Raw genomic sequence first — 17217 nt, forward strand, 5'->3', positions numbered from 1 at the left:
TTGTGTTTTACTCCTACATCAAGTGCAAGACTGTAAAAAGCCTTCGAATACAAATAAGGCATAGTCATTGTTTCATAGATTAAAAGAAAAGGTTTATGTTTAGACATGAATGCCCAGCCCGGTTCCAGGATCCGGAAATTTCCCAGAATTTAGTGAGGGTGCTTTAATACAGATGCTGTGCAAACAACGTCTCCACCATGAGAATAGCAATATACTGTGAAACATTTAGATTTACAAGTCATTATATGAATGATATTTCAATAGAAACTCAAAATATTTTGAATCAATATTTTTATATCACTTCCTAAATTCCACAGCGTGCAACAGACTGTCGGTCCTCACAGTATAAACAAATGAAGAGAGAGTGATTTCTGACAGATAGTAAACATGCGGCCCCCGCTCAGATCAACAAATGCATGTCCATGAATCAGCCACACTGCCTGCCGCTGCAACACACCGTATATAGAAAACACCTAATGTTATCCAGAGCGCAAACACAGATTATACTATAATGATTATAACACAAAATTACATATTGAAGTATCAACTGAGGCGCTCTTGCTTCGTTTGAGAATACATGGAACTGCCTTGGCATACTCTAAGTAAGTTGAAAAGATAAATAACATTCTACGTGAAGTCTATTAATAAGTAGTTATGAAACTGTAGTTATGAAACAGTATATGCCCAATATAAATCCGAATACAGCTGCTCGCGTACTTAGTATGTAAATAAGATGAAAACATTGTTTGCATTTTAATCATGATAATATTCACATTGCATGATCAACTCATTAGCCGACACAAAACTCATCTCACTCAAATTAGCAACAGGTAACGTTAGGCCTGCACACAGTACAGACCGCAACATCTGCTGTTGTTGTTGATATTCGCTACATTGCTATCTGAATTTGTAATCCATGCTGCTGCTGCTGCTGTACAAAATACTTGCTGTAGCTCTGTTAGATATGCGAATACAAATGCAAAGCCTGTTTCCACTTAAAGTTCAACAAGCTTGTCTCTGCATCCTTATACAACACTGCATATGCGCTAGCTGCTAATATGCTTAGTAATTCTCTCTAAGCATTAAAACAGACTGTTGACTTGACATAGGAATCTATAGAGCAGACTACGCAAAAATGTACAGTGATATAGTATAAAAACCCATGTACTTATCTTAGATGATTTCTGAAGCACGCTGCACTGCTAAGGCAAATGCTACTCATGTAATTAAAGATTGAGCACGCAAGCTCATTGGCTACTAATACAGAAGGAACCAATCATCTGTGTCCTATAGATAATGATGTGATTAAGAGCAGGTTGAGTTAAAGGACCTATCAGCCTGCCCATTAGAGTTTCATGCCAGAACTTTGTATTTAAAATGAGCTCCTTATTGCTTTTATCAAATGGCTAATACTGTACATAATAAAATTATCAGACACACATTCATTTCATTAAAACATTATTTTAAGCAAATGCATCAAGTGCCATACTTATGCTGTAATATACAGGTGCTGGTCATATAATTAGAATATCATCAAAAAGTTGATTTATTTCACTAATTCCATTCAAAAAGTGAAACTTGTATATTATATTCATTCATTACACACAGACTGATATATTTCAAATGTTTATTTCTTTTAATTTTGATGATTATAACTGACAACTAAGGAAAATCCCAAATTCAGTATCTCAGAAAATTAGAATATTACTTAAGACCAATACAAAGAAAGGATTTTTAGAAATCTTGGCCAACTGAAAAGTATGAACATGAAAAGTATGAGCATGTACAGCACTCAATACTTAGTTGGGGCTCCTTTTGCCTGAATTACTGCAGCAATGCGGCGTGGCATGGAGTCGATCAGTCTGTGGCACTGCTCAGGTGTTATAAGAGCCCAGGTTGCTCTGATAGTGGCCTTCAGCTTTTCTGCATTGTTGGGTCTGGCATATTGCATCTTCCTCTTCACAATACCCAATAGATTTTCTATGGGGTTAAGGTCAGGCGAGTTTGCTGGCCAATTAAGAACAGGGATACCATGGTCCTTAAACCAGGTACTGGTAGCTTTGGCACTGTGTGCAGATGCCAAGTCCTGTTGGAAAATGAAATCTGCATCTCCATAAAGTTGGTCAGCAGCAAGAAGCATGAAGTGCTCTAAAACTTCCTGGTATGCATTGACCTTGGACCTCAGAAAACACAGTGGACCAACACCAGCAGATGACATGGCACCCCAAACCACCACTGACTGTGGAAACTTTACACTGGACCTCAAGCAACGTGGATTGTGTGCCTCTCCTCTCTTCCTCCAGACTCTGGGACCCTGATTTCCAAAGGAAATGCAAAATTTACTTTCATCAGAGAACATAACTTTGGACCACTCAGCAGCAGCCCAGTCCTTTTTGTCTTTAGCCAAGGCGAGACGCTTCTGACGCTGTCTGTTGTTCAAGAGTGGCTTGACACAAGGAATGCTACAGCTGAAACCCATGTCTTGCATACGTCTGTGCGTAGTGGTTCTTGAAGCACTGACTCCAGCTGCAGTCCACTCTTTGTGAATCTCCCCCACATTTTTGAATGGGTTTTGTTTCACAATCCTCTACAGAGTGCGGTTATCCCTATTGCTTGTACACTTTTTTCTACCACATCTTTTCCTTCCCTTCGCCTCTCTATTAATGTGCTTGGACACAGAGCTCTGTGAATAGCCAGCCTCTTTTGCAATGACCTTTTGTGTCTTGCCCTCCTTGTGCAAGGTGTCAATGGTCGTCTTTTGGACAACTGTCAAGTCAGCAGTCTTCCCCATGATTGTGTAGCCTACAGAACTAGACTGAGAGACCATTTAAAGGCCTTTGCAGGTGTTTTGAGTTAATTAGCTGATTAGAGTGTGGCACCAGGTGTCTTCAATATTGAACCTTTTCACAATATTCTAATTTTCTGAGATATTGAATTTGGGATTTTCCTTAGTTGTCAGTTATAATCATCAAAATTAAAAGAAATAAACATTTGAAATATATCAGTCTGTATGTAATGAATGCATATAATATACAAGTTTCACTTTTTGAATGGAATTAGTGAAATAAATCAACTTTTTGATGATATTCTAATTATATGACCAGCACCTGTATATAATCCCTGTTAATGTTAGTAAATTAACTTTATAGATGTTCTACAAATTGATATACATGTCTCAGCTGTAACTGTAACATGTTTTGTAATTGCTGGTATGGTGTATTGACCAAACACCACCCAGGACTCTAACTATTCATCTATAACATGTTTTGTGTGAATTCAGAAGTTCTGCATTTGTACATTACTCATCTATACAGTGTACTTCAGGTACAAAACTAAAATGTGGGCAACATGTCAAAAACCAACAGTCTACTTAGACAGCTGCAATAGAGTTTGACATTATCACTTTGCCAAGCTCAGAGCACAAAATTTTAAATGTTTAGTCAACCTAACAATGGAAATGATGTGACATCTACCATATCAGACGTATGTAAATTTCTTCAGATGAACACAGAAAAAGATTTTTTAGAAAAATAATCCATCTCTGTTAGTCCATATAACGCAAGTGAATAAGTTCCGAAATGGTGACACTCTAAAAAGCAGAACACAGCTATTGTGACAGTGAGCCATCTGACCCCACTGGATGAATCAATGTCTTATGTCTTTTTTTTTTTTTTTCCTTGGTGCAGACATTGCATATCTCCAGCTGCTACAGCGAGGAAACAGAAATGGCGGACTGCTGCGGCTTACTCAGACCGGTATCTATGCTAATAAGGCAGATCATCACCAATAATGGGCGGGGCTCCCCCTACTCTTACGTAAGAACCGCTGGAATCTGGAACCGCTTGTTTGGAGAGACTGTTTATGATTTATGGGGATTATAAAAAAGGAGTGGGTGGATTTTTACCATTACAAGCTGGTTGTTTATACACACTGTGGACACACATCTGTGTTCGAACACCTTATAAAAGCGAATTTTGCATAATAGGTACCTTTTAAAAAACCTCACATCGTTTTTCAGTCACTTTATTGGAGAATTATTGCTAACAAAAGTCAATGATTTCCTGTGTAGTGTGCTTGAACAAGGCCAGATTTTGCCACAGTATATCTGCATGTGTACCCAGGTGAAAAAAAGTACAATTCTATAATGTACTTAAAGTGCTCCGTTTTCGCGCACTAATTTTATACTTAATATACTAAAAATTCTTCTTTAGTACTTCTTAAGATAATCTTAAGAACATCTAAGTGTACTCAACTGTGCTATTTTTAGGTGTCTGCGGTCATGTTGAGTATCAAGGCAAAAACCGAAGAAGAAGCAGCTTGTCATGTATATTGTCAGAGAAGCTTACAAATAGAAGCGGCAAATAGGTAAAGACTGTTGTTGCAGTTTGACTGCATGTGTCCCCTGAAACAGAGCATTTTCATTCCTATGGAAGTTGAAAACGCTTGCTCTTCTCCGCGTAGAATTGCAATTCCGCAAGCGCTGTGATTGGTCTGCTAGAACCCCTCCCTCAGGTCAAAAAACTGGCGCGGACCACTCAGAGAAGAGCGAGCGTTTTCAACTTCCATAGGGATTAAAAAATGCTCTGTTTCAGGGGACACATGCAGTGATACTGCAACAAAAGTCGTTACCTATTTGCCGCTTATCTGACGCTTCTATTTGTAAGCTTCCCTGACAACATACATAACAAGCTGCTTCTTCTTGGGCTTTTGCCTTGATACTCAACATGACCACAGACACTGCCTACTAGTGGTCTGCATGCAACAACGCAGAAGTATAAATGAAAACAGACGCATAGCCTACGGTGCAGAGGCTCCGGCGTAGGCCCGACGCAGAAGTATAAATCAGCCTTTAGTGTACTACAAGTGGTAACTAAATACATTTTTAGTGTACACATTTTAGTGTACAAATAAGCACATTTTAGTTCATATTTCATGGTGTCTCAAAATAGCACAGTTGAGTACCTTAAGAAGTACTAAAGAAATTTTTTTTGTATATATTAAGTACAAAATAGAGCACTTTAAGTACATTATAGAAGTGTACTTTTTTCACCTGGGTATTTACACAGCAGGTCTATAATACACAGCATAAGGACCTTGAACACTGACACTACACTGTGACACTTATCACCAGCAGCAATGATATGGTGCAAAGACAGTAACGTTCTACAGTGGTGAGTCCAGCACAAATAATGTTACAGTAGGTCAGACAATCCAGACCACCTTACATTTACATTTGGATTTATTCATTTGGCAGACGCTTTTATCGAAAGCGACTTACAAGGGAGGAATACAACAAGCGATTCATCAAGAAGAGGCAAATAGACACAAGAAGTGCAAGTTTCAGAAGCTAGAATAGGGAGGGATTAAAGGATGTGAAAGGATAGGTTTTTTATTTTTTATTTTTTTTAAGATGAGGTTAAGTGCTCACGAAAGAGATGAGTTTTCAGCTGTCTTTTGAATATTGCCAGGGATTCTGCATTCTGGATGAAGGCAGGGAGATCGTTCCACCAGCATGGAGCAGTGAACGAAATGGAGGAAATTAATATTAAATAGAAGAAACGTCATTTTGATTCTTTGAAATAAAATACAAATTTGCAAATGACTCTCTCAAATGGCCTCTCTCAAAGTAGTCACATGGGTTGATCTGTCATATACAGTGACTTCTCTTTGTTAAGTTTGTTTACTCTTACTGATGTCAGAAAACATTAATGATGTGAAAACTCAGAGGCCCAATTATAATTGTTTTGATTTATGTTCTGCATGTATTATTGCTGCAGAGATGATCCTCCACTGAACCGTTCATTAAAGGTGTGAATTACTGTAAACACACACATACACACATTGGGTTTTTATGTTTTACTGGATCATTAGACATGATTTAATTTAGTATGCTTTACAAGCTGTTTTTCTCATGGGGACCAAAACTGTGTCATCCCAATGTCAAAAACAGTAAAATCCTTACTAATATAGGAAATACCTGGACCACACACACATGTTGGGTTTTCATGTCTTCATTTAATTGGTATAACAGCCATATAGTGTTGAATATTATAATTAATTAAAAGATGATCAACAGTATGTAACTTTATTTTTTATAAATAATTATAAGAGGGGTGGCTTTTAAGCACCTGCCTCCCAAAGTGCCTGTGCAAGGCCCTGACTGAAAACACCGCTGTGTGTTGCTGGAAGCTGCAACTTTTCTGCTTTGTTTGTAACTGTTTTCATTGGCAAAATAGAGCAAAAACAGTGAAAATTTACAATGTTGTGTCTAAAAATGGTCAAATCATATAACCCACTTATTGTTTATTGAACTGTTGTATAAAATAAATATAACATTTTGCAATCATGCTGACATTCGAGAAAGTAGATATTGCTTAATTTTATTATGTTATAAACACAAAATACAAGAAACTCACACAAGGGCAATTCATATCTTTATTAATTTTGGCGGCATTTCCAACCTTGCACGATGTTATTTTATGTCTGTATTGAGATGTTTTAATAGTGGTTTAATTTCACAGCGGTGACAAACAGCGCCGAAGTTTAGGGCAAACACGACCTGGCTGTCACCAATGAATCCATCTAATCACATCTACACACACTTATAAAATATGTTCACCAAACAAAACAAGGTAAAATGTTTTACTGCTTTTTTTGCCTTCAGTTTGGTGTGGCTTTTCTTAAAACTAATCCAGAGCCATATAGGAGGAAAGAGAAGTCATTAAGGAAACAAGACTAGTAATGGTTAGTATTGGTTTTATTGGTATTATTCTTATTGATTATTAACATCTTTAAAATACCTAAAGACAATAAATGAAGACATCTGATAACCATTGTGTCCACAACCAATTTACAAACTTATACTTTAAACTATACTTTAGTTTGTCTTTATCAGTTAAAACATAAATAAATAAATAAACTTAAATCAGCCTGTAAAAATGTCCATGAGAGAGGATGCTGGCTTCACTATTTTAAGAGTTAAGATGTGTTTAACTGATATTTTAAACCAACTGTAAAATAAAGCATAGATAAGAGGATTCAGACCTGAGTTAATATACAAAGTCCATAATAAAAATGTCATTGTGGTAGAAGTGATTACTGTAGTCCCCGTTAAAGACAGGATATAGTATGGAATATAGCACAGCAAATAAACTGTTACAATAATCCCTAATGTCAGAGCAGCTTTACCCTCAGATTTCCTCCTCACTGAACCTTCCATTACACATTTACTACCCTTCATCAGGGAGTTTATAACTTTCACCTGTTGATTAACAACATAAAATATTCTCAAATATGCAGTGATTATCACAGTACAAGGCAACAGGAAGGAATATATCGCATCAGTGACTCTGCAGGTAAAACTAACTGTAAAGGTACACTCTCCGTAACACTCATCTGTTCTGTTTGAAGGGTCAAAATATTTGTTGCTGATTGCAATGGCAGTGTTGTAGGTTGAGGAGAAAAACCAACACAGACAGATGCTTACTAAAGTTTTAGTCATTGTTATTTTCTGTGGGTACAGTAAAGGGTGACACACAGCCACATAACGATCAACAGCTATTAAAACTAAATTACTAAGAGATGTTGAGCCGAGCAGTCCCATGATTATCATAAACAGTCCACAGAAAGTGTCTCCAAAGTACCAACACATATCAATCAGCCTATTGGCCTCTATTGGCATCACAATAAGTCCCATAAGCAGGTCAGCCACAGCCAGAGAGAGAATAATCAGGTTGGTTGGTGTGTGAAGCTTCTTGAAATGAGAGATGGAGATGATCACCAGCAGGTTCAGAAACACAGTCCATGCTGACAGCAATGAAAAAACACATACATGATATTGTATTCATACATGGAGCGTTTTCCCTTGATACATGATGAGTTGATGGCAGGAAAGCAGTATTGAGTCTCATGATCCTCTGTCTCATAGGCCATGAGTGAGTCTCCTCCTGTTAGGAGTTTGTTCTGCTCTCCTTACTGTCCTTTCATTTATACAGTGACTGATCAGACTGGTCCACCCATCTAACACCCACTCTGATGCTGCAATTACGTTTTTTTGTTTTGTTTTGTTTTGTTTCAATAGCTCCACCCTTCATCTCTTACTTAAACATCTCAAACTTTTGTTGTTGTTGTTATCTTTGCAACCTTGGCTCATTGGAAAAATGAACCTCTGCAAAGTCTGGCAGTAGAATCACCAACAACTTTTATCCCTGCTCACAAAAATTATGATTACTGGGGCAAATTACCAATCAATTAAGACTTTGCACTAAGTACTAAAGGGCTAAGACAGTGATATTAAAAGACCAAACTCGATATTAGGGGTGTGCACGAACAGTCGAATATTCAATCTGTATTATTATACGAAAAATAAAAATACTATTCGAATTTTACTATGTTACTTTGCTGGCCGTAAATGCAGTGAATCCATGATAAATTCCAATGCAAACTAAAACTAAATGTTAAACAGTTATAATTAAATGCACTGGGTGGCGCTGTGGAGCATGTTAACAAGATGATTGTATTTGATCACAGAATGTCGTTGTCTGCCTCACGAAGTTTGTAATTACTTGGATGAAAATTATCTTTTCTGTTTTCTGTATGACTCTATCAGTCTCTCACATTTTTCTGGAGGAATTTTGGCCTACTCTTCTTTACAACATTATTTCAATTCATCAAGGCTCCCGCCACAGTATTTTAGTTGGGTTGAGGTCTGGACTTTGATCGGGCCATTGCAACACCTTGATTCTTTTCTTTTTCAGCCATTCTGTTGTAGATTTGCTGGTGTTCTTGGGATCATTGTCCTGTTGCATAACCTAATTTCGGCCAAGCTTGAGCTGTCAGACAGATGGTCTCACATTTGACTTTAAAATACTTCGGTATGCAAGCGCAAATCATCACCCCTCCACCAGCATGATGGACAGTTAGTATGGGGTGTTTGTGCTGATATGTTGGGTTTTGTTTTCGCCTAACATGGCGCTGTGCATTATGGCCAAACTTCTCCACTTTGGATTCGTTTGACCAAAGGATATTATTCCAGAAGTCTTGTGGTTTGTTCAGATGCAAACCTAAGCCTTGCTGCCATGTTCTTTTTAGGGAGAAAAGTTTTTTTTTCCTGGCAACCCCTCCAAACACGCGGTTACATGTCTAGTCGGTGTCTCCCTCCTTCATTGTGTTTTTGGTTTATTCCCATGACCTAGTTTACTCCCATCTGTCTGATTAGTCATTTAGTTCACCTGTCATCTCATCTGTTATCTAGTTAGCCCCTCTGTATTTATACCTTGTGTTCTCCCTCAGTCTTTGTCCGATCTCGTCAATGTTATTTGTTAAGTTATGTTAGTGTTCGTTAAGAGTTATCTGAATTATGTTATTAAAGATCCTGTTTTCTGTTCATCCTCGTTTGTGTGAGATTTATAGGCATGTTACGTGACAGAAGAACAGACCAAAAATGAAAACATCATGAACTCACCTGCTGTATTACTGCTATGCCTCGAGCAGGAGCAGAAAAGCCTTGAGGCCCACACCTGTGCGTTTCTCTATCTGGCGAACCTTATGGACTTTCCCGATTGTTCCCTGTGCGCATTCTACCTGGCCAGTTTGAACGAGCGCACAAAGGCTTGCCTGCCCGGTGTGGGTCCTCGGGGATCTTTCACCGAGTTCATCGAGTGGGTGCTGGTGAGCAACGTGTCACCATTTACCGTCTGCTCCGGACATTCTTGAAGAGGACCTTATTGATTTTTGTGGAGAGGTCTTTCCTAATCCCCCAGTATCTCCATCATCTTCTGATTCTGGGATGAATAAAAAAATAACGTCTTTCTCGTTAAACGTTATTTAAATAAACTAATATTCAAACATTTATTTTTTATGAGCCCAAATATTTAAATACAATATTTTTGAGAAATGCCCAACCCTACTCAATATACATTTTATTGATGATGCATACTATTTACAAGTAAACAGATGAGCCCAGAATATAAACGCAACATGCAAAGTTTCACGTTAACGATGTAGTGTGTTGTGTTCTTATTCTGGGCTCATCTGCTTGCCTGTATGTAAAATATGATGCATATTACATTTAATATATGTATATTGTGGTGTTTTAAAATCACTGAGGCATGATAACAGTTTTTCCATGTAAAGAGTTTTAGAATGTCCTGCTGTGGTGGGTAGTGTATATGAATTGCAAGTACCCTACACACTTAGAAGAGTATACAGTATATGTCTAAATTCACTTCAATTTATAAGATTAGCTCTAAAGGAATGTCCATCACTAGTGTAGCATCTGGACCAATCAGACACCCAAATTATTCATTATATTTAATGAATAATCCAGAAACTCACTCTCCCAACAAAGGTCTGAGAACCAACCCCCAAAACTGCAAATAACTCCCAAATGCAGCTAACACCAGGTCTCTGGTTTCAGGACACATGAGAATTGGTAAGTTTTACGACCGTAAGGGATTAGTTAAGTTGTGGTTCTCACTTAATTCTTGATGAGAAGGACAAATAAACCGTTTTAATCCTATATATTTTATATATAACCACTTGAGAAATGTATAAACATGTATCCAATATTCCCCTCTCATGATTTATCTTTTATGGGGTTTGGCCTATGCATTAATTCTCTCTTTTGAACTCTTTTGTATTAATGTTTCAGAATTGCATACTATGGCTAACTAAAATCACATGGGTAGCATGTTTGGTCTCTATGGACTCCAATCTTCATTCTTGATTTGTTAATTTACATTACATTTGCTAACTCTGTGACACATTTGTATTATAAGAATCTAGAAGGTTCGTCTCTCAAACATCCAATCCAATGTCTTATGCTAATATCCTGCTAGAGAACAAAGACTTGTAAAAGTTCCCTCTGAAGGAACAACTCTTTATTGGCTCAGTCACCTCCAGAGGGTGTGACATCTTCACACTTTAAAAATCACTGATCACAAGATCACAGCGATTCCTTTACTGAGAAAACTCTGATGTGAAGATGATGCTGAGGTAGAAGACTTCTGAAGACCCCCAAGCTTGTGCCAGGCTACGGCCTTGTCTTTCCATTTACCAAAGGTCCTCTGACTCCAATTGGTCCTCTCTCATCAAGACAACATCAGTAAAGATCAACTGGAGCCTCAACAAATTGCATCAGGACAGTTTAATTTAATTTAATTTAAATGGGCAAGACATGCAAGTATCACACTTAGTCTCATTATTTGATACATCAAGTATCCTTACTCCTTATAAAGAAAGGCATGTTAGAACTAAACTGATGGTTTGCTCAAGGCTGTTGATCTGCTGAATTTCAAACAATGCTGTAACTTCTTGCTTTCCTGTATTCTTCTTCAGCTCTTTTTCCCTTGGTAAACTGTATGTGTGTATGTGTATGAATGTTAGAGTAGTTTAAGTGTTTAGTCTAGTTAATAAAGTCTTGTTTATGTCACACGTAAAGTTTTCCGTGTTTCATGCTTATATACTGGAGTCCCTAATCATGCAGATTTTGACAACATTCTTACTGTACAGTACTACTCAGAGCATGTAATTTTACCATAACCCGGAAATTAACATTTCTTAGAATTAATAAACAATTAATTAATAAACAATCCAGACAGCCGAAACCCTGACAATATTAATGAAACAGCTGAAAACGAATGGGGAAAAATATTCTTCTACGCATTTACTATTCATTCTACTATTTATTATTCTAGCTTGTACTTAAGATGTTGTATTCCTCATTTGTAAAGGCTAGAATACACTACATGACCTTTAAAATCTGAACAGATCAACTCAAATCTGCAGACTGGTTCTGATTTTGGGCAACTAACGTCAATATGTCTAGACTGTAAATCGGTGGAAAAATCTGGGCAAAAGACTATACGACTTTTGCCCAGATTTTTCCACCGATTTACAGTATTCCAGCCTTAATTTGCTTAGGATGAAGGCATCTGCTAAATGAATAAAGGTAAATGTAAATGCATATAACTTGATTATATTGTTATATAGTCTTTACAACTGTTATGTGTTAATGATAACGGGACTGTAATGGTCGCATCTCATTCAACTAGCCAAACTTTGTGCACTTTTGAGGAAGTCTGCAATGACAGATGGGCATATTTCTCTCTTCAGTTTCAGTAATGTGATATATCAAAGGCACACTATACTCTTTATAGTGGCGTTAGGACTGAACATACACTTTCTTCCTGTGATTTGAAATCACACTAAATGTGGTGAAATACCCTGTTAAGTCCACCTTGAGGCTTTATGAGTTGATTGGAAGAGATTCACTGTTCTTAAATATTTGCTAGTTGTGATTTGTACAAAGCTCTGCTGAGATGATTATTTGTGCGTCTCATGAGCTTTAAGCCCATAACTGTGCATTGTCCCAGGTAAACAGCTGGTCATGGCTGACACATACAGCCTCTGTACCCACTAAAAGCGACTAGAAAAAAACAGAGCACAATGTTAAAGAATACATTATTTTGGTGATAACAACTACAAGCATCCCATAGTCTAAAAAACTGTTCAGTCAAAGGTGGTAATAGGTGCCAAATTTGCTGTCACTTTGCTGTCAGTAAAAAATTAGCTATCACTTTGTTGTATGCCATCAAAGTACAGCGAGAACAACTGGCTGGCTCATTCTGCACAGTTTCTCCAGAGCAGCTGCACAAATTCCGATGACAACTCATGCAGCTGTTTCACGATTGGCCAGATTTGTTGATGACACTGTCGGAGCGAACGGTTGTCATTGTGTAACCATTCCATTCTGTGCCGATCTGGGCCAGCTGGTATGGTGATGGTTTTATTTTCCACTGTGGGGCTAGAATGTAATACAAAAGTGCCAGTCGTTGCCTTGGTAACACAGCGGTTTACTGATGATATAAGATGTAAATAACAACCGGGTTATGGAGGATGATCAGATATTTCTTTTAATTTTATCATTAATTTGTGTTTACGTCACTCAAATAGCTTACGTCACTCGCTTAGCCAGCTACAGAGAAACTGGTAGCCAGGCAACAGACAAGTGACCAATCCTGAGTGGCGACGTCACTTCACGGATTCTACAACCATGATTCAGCACGGTTGTCTAATTTTGTAAACATTTATATAGTGATTTATTATGTATTATGTACACCTAAAGCATTTTACTTTCATATAATAATCATATCATCAGGTCTCTCATCACCCACCACCATTGTGCAACATCCACCTGGATGATGAGACAACAGCCACAATGCAACATTGAGATGACAGAACTACACTTTAGTTTGTGCTTTATCAGCTGGAAAAAAAAAAAAAATCAACCCTGGACAAAAATCATAAATAATCTGTAAAAATATCCATTAAAGAGGATGCTACTCAACTGATTCACTGATCCGACTCAAAAGAGTGATTTGCTAATGAATCTTCTATTCAAATAACTGTGTGATAGTTTATTTTATTGGGTGAAAAAGTATGTATGTATTATTATTATCATTATTATTATTGAATATGACTTGTTTAGAGGGCCTTGGTTTAGGTTTATTAACTGTCCTTTCATCAGAAGTTGCTTAGGAGGGCTGTTTTGCTCATCTTGACATATTTGTCTTGAGGCTGAAACCTAAAACTGCACATTTTGAATAAATCTTAGGGAAAATGCAGCTCAATTGTTACCATTCTTTTGTTTGATGTTTTTTTTTTTTTCTTTGTGCCAAGCACATCCATATCAGCAGAGCTGTTGTTTCTCATGCTATAAAACTCATTCTATAAAGGGACACTGCAAAGTGTCTGTACATTGTTAGAAATGAACAACAATTAAATTTACAGTTCTTACCGCAACATAAACGTGTAACGTGTAATATTGGTTATGGTGCATTATATCAGAGGGTGCAACTTGAAAGTGTGCTTTACCATTTTGAAAGCTAAAAAACACAAACACATTGTGAAATACAGCACTCATGAATGATCAATTATAAAAATGTCCACCAAAGATGATGCTGACTGAAATATCTTAAGTGATAGGATGTGTTTAAATGACCTTCTAAACCAAGGGTAAAATAAAGCATAGATAAGAGGATTCAGGCCTGAGTTAATATAGAAGACCCATGTTAGAACATTCACTATTACAGAGGAAATTATTGTATTCCCGGCAAGAGAAAAAATATAGAGAGGTAACCAACAGAGAATATGAATTGCCACAATGATTCCTAATGTCAGAGCAGCTTTGCTCTCAGATTTCCTCCTCACTGAACCTTCCATTAAACATTTACCACCCTTCATCAGAGCATTTATAACTTTCACTTGCTTATGTACAACATAAAATATCCTCAAATATAAAGTTATGATCAGGGTACAAGGAAACATCAAGGACATGAACAGATCAGTGACTATCCATGTAAAACTTATCATGACAGAACACTCTCCATAACATGCATCTGTTTTGTGTGATGTGTCAAAACGTCCATTGCTGCTTGACAGGGCAGTGATATAAGCTGAAGAGCAAAACCAACAAAGACAGATGGTCATTAAGGTTTTAGTTGTGGTTATTTTCTGTGGGTACTGTAAAGGGTGACACACAGCCACATAACGATCAATCGCAATTAATACTGAATTACTGAGAGATGCTGAGATAATCATACCGAGGGTCATAGTAAACAGTCCACAGGCAGTTTTGCCAAAGTACCAGCACTTCTCAATCAGCATAATGGCTTCTATGGGCATCACAATAAGTCCAATAAGCAGGTCGGCCACAGCCAGAGAGAGAATGATCAGGTTGGTTGGAGTGTGAAGCTTCTTGAAGTGAGAGATGGAGATGATCACCAGCAGGTTCAGAAACACAGTCCATGCTGACAGCAATGAAAAAAATACATACATGATATTGTATTCATGTCTGGAGCGTTTTCCTTTGATACATGATGAGTTTATGGCAGGAAAGCAGTATTGAGTCTCATGATCCTCTGTCTCATAGGCCATGAGTGAGTCTCCTGCTGTTAGGAGTTTGTTCTGCTCTCCTTACTGTCCTTTCATTTATACAGCATCTGGATCAGACTGACCAACCCATCTACCACCCACTCTGATGCTGCATAATGACATAATATTTTTCTTTTAATATTTCCATCCTTGGCAGTGAAATTCTCTGTGGAACAAGCACAATCCTCAGTGTTATGCTGAAGGATATTGTCTGATCAATTTAATGCATCCTATAGGTCAGGGGTCGTAACCTATGGCACACGGAAGGATAATCATATGGGCTGGATTTCCCGAAACTTTCTTAACTCTGCATCATTCTTAAATTATACCTTAAGCTGTACCTTAACATTAATATGTGTTTCCCGAAACGCTCTTAGTTAAGTATTCCTTCTGTAAGTCATTCGTTTGTAAGGTTGGTCTGGACCACTCTTAGCTATACCTTATCACTGTTGACAGTCTATACAAATATAATTCTGAATTGTAATACACCCAGTGTTCAATTAGGATAATGACAAAGAATAAAATGCAAAGATTCAATGATAAATTCAAATGTGCTTTGGCGCTAAGCTAGAGACAGATGCGCTCAGCGCTTGTCATAGGCCGCAACTATTCAGTGTTTTCAGTCTGTTTTTTTTTCAGACATGTAAATACACATTTGAATGAAGTACTAGGCTATATAAAAAAGACATTTATAATTTGTTAAAATCAAATTCAATACACTGATGTATATGCCAATTTCTCTACTTCCCTGCCCGTTTTGAGACTTTTTTCAAAAGTTTAAGGACAAATCTAGCAACTTCTTGGACAAACCTTATCTACATTCTTATTTTGCCCACTGATCTATATTAAATGTATTCAAATACCACTTATAGTACATTTGAACCCATAGTGTACTATAAGTGGTAACTAAATATAGTTTTTTAATAGAGAGATATTAAAAGCATATTAAAAGCACATTTTAGTTCATATTTCATGGTGTCTCAAAATAGCACAGTTGAGTACACTTAGATGTTCTTAAGATTATCTTAAGAAGTACTAAAGAAGAATTTTTAGTATATTAAGTACAAAACTAGATAAAAAAAAGTTTGTCGAGACAAACTTCAAGTTGGCTTGAAAAAGCCGGTCCAGAAAGTTTGAAGCAGTTTTAAAAGTTTTCAGTTTGAAAGTTTCAGTTTTAGTTTAGTAGATTTGATAGATAGATAGATAGATAGATAGATAGATATTGCTAGGGTATTCTGGGTGGCTGCTAAGGTGTTGCTATGCGGTTGCTAATGTATTCTGTGTGGTTGCTAGGGTGTTGCTATGCAGTTGCTAGGGTACTCGGGCTAGTTGCTAGGATGTTGCCAGGGTGATTTGTGTGGTTGCTAGGATGTTGCCATGGTGTACTGGGTGGTTGCTATGTGGTTGCTAGGTTGTTCTGGGTGGTTGCTATGAGATAGATAGATAGATAGATAGATAGATAGATAGATAGATAGATAGATAGATAGATAGTTAGATAGATAGATAGATAGATAGATAGATAGATAGATAGATAGATATTTCGATTTAGTTTGGAACCTTTCAAATACCATTATATGGGCACTTAACACTATCGGGAAGGTTTAGGTGTAGTCAACAAGTATAGAAGCCAAGAGGCGAAACTCTGATGCTTTTTTTGGTAACAGCCACTAGGTGGCGCTTCGGTAGCGCGACCGCCATTTTGGGGTGAAAATGCCACTGGACATGGACAACAACACAGATACAGAGAAACAGACAAAATGACAATGAAAGAGAAGTCAAAGTGGAATGAAAGAACGCAATGTTCGGCAATCCACGGCAAAAACTATCAGCATGACAGTACAAATAAAAAAAAATCTTGCCTTTCATTGTTTTCCCAAAGACCCTGACAGGTAATTATTCACAAAAGTGTAGAAAATGGGCAAATCTCACAGCTGAACCAGAAGCGCAAAGAAATTTTCTCAAATTAAGTCATCAGTAAATTTTATGACACCGTAAATGTTGATTTTTAATCAAAGCAGCTGATATTGCCATAGCGACAGCATGAAGCTAACTCCCGAGTCGCTTTCACCCCAAAATGGCGGAAGCGTAGGGCTGCTGCTGGGCGCTGATGTTGCAATGGAAAGTTCTATTTGGGTTTCACTTCTTGTCAGTATAAGTTCTTTGGTGTAGTGTAGATGGTACGTTATTTTAAAACGTGATGGAGCATTAAGCTTTTAGCGCCACTCACCGGACATTCCAATTCACAACTGCAGTGATACGTAAAAACTCCAACGTAATAAAATG

At 37.4% G+C, this 17217-nt stretch overlaps 2 pseudogenes; both read right to left on the reverse strand.

Moving 5' to 3' along the window:
- Positions 1-6925: 6925 nt before the first annotated feature.
- LOC127520337 (trace amine-associated receptor 13c-like) lies at positions 6926-7931 on the reverse strand (annotated as a pseudogene).
- Positions 7932-13920: 5989 nt separating this feature from the next.
- On the reverse strand, positions 13921-14936 carry LOC127520339 (trace amine-associated receptor 13c-like; annotated as a pseudogene).
- Between the last annotated feature and the right edge of the window lie 2281 nt (positions 14937-17217).

This window comes from Ctenopharyngodon idella, chromosome 10 (genome assembly GCF_019924925.1).
Source record: "Ctenopharyngodon idella isolate HZGC_01 chromosome 10, HZGC01, whole genome shotgun sequence".
Lineage (NCBI taxonomy): Eukaryota > Metazoa > Chordata > Actinopteri > Cypriniformes > Xenocyprididae > Ctenopharyngodon > Ctenopharyngodon idella.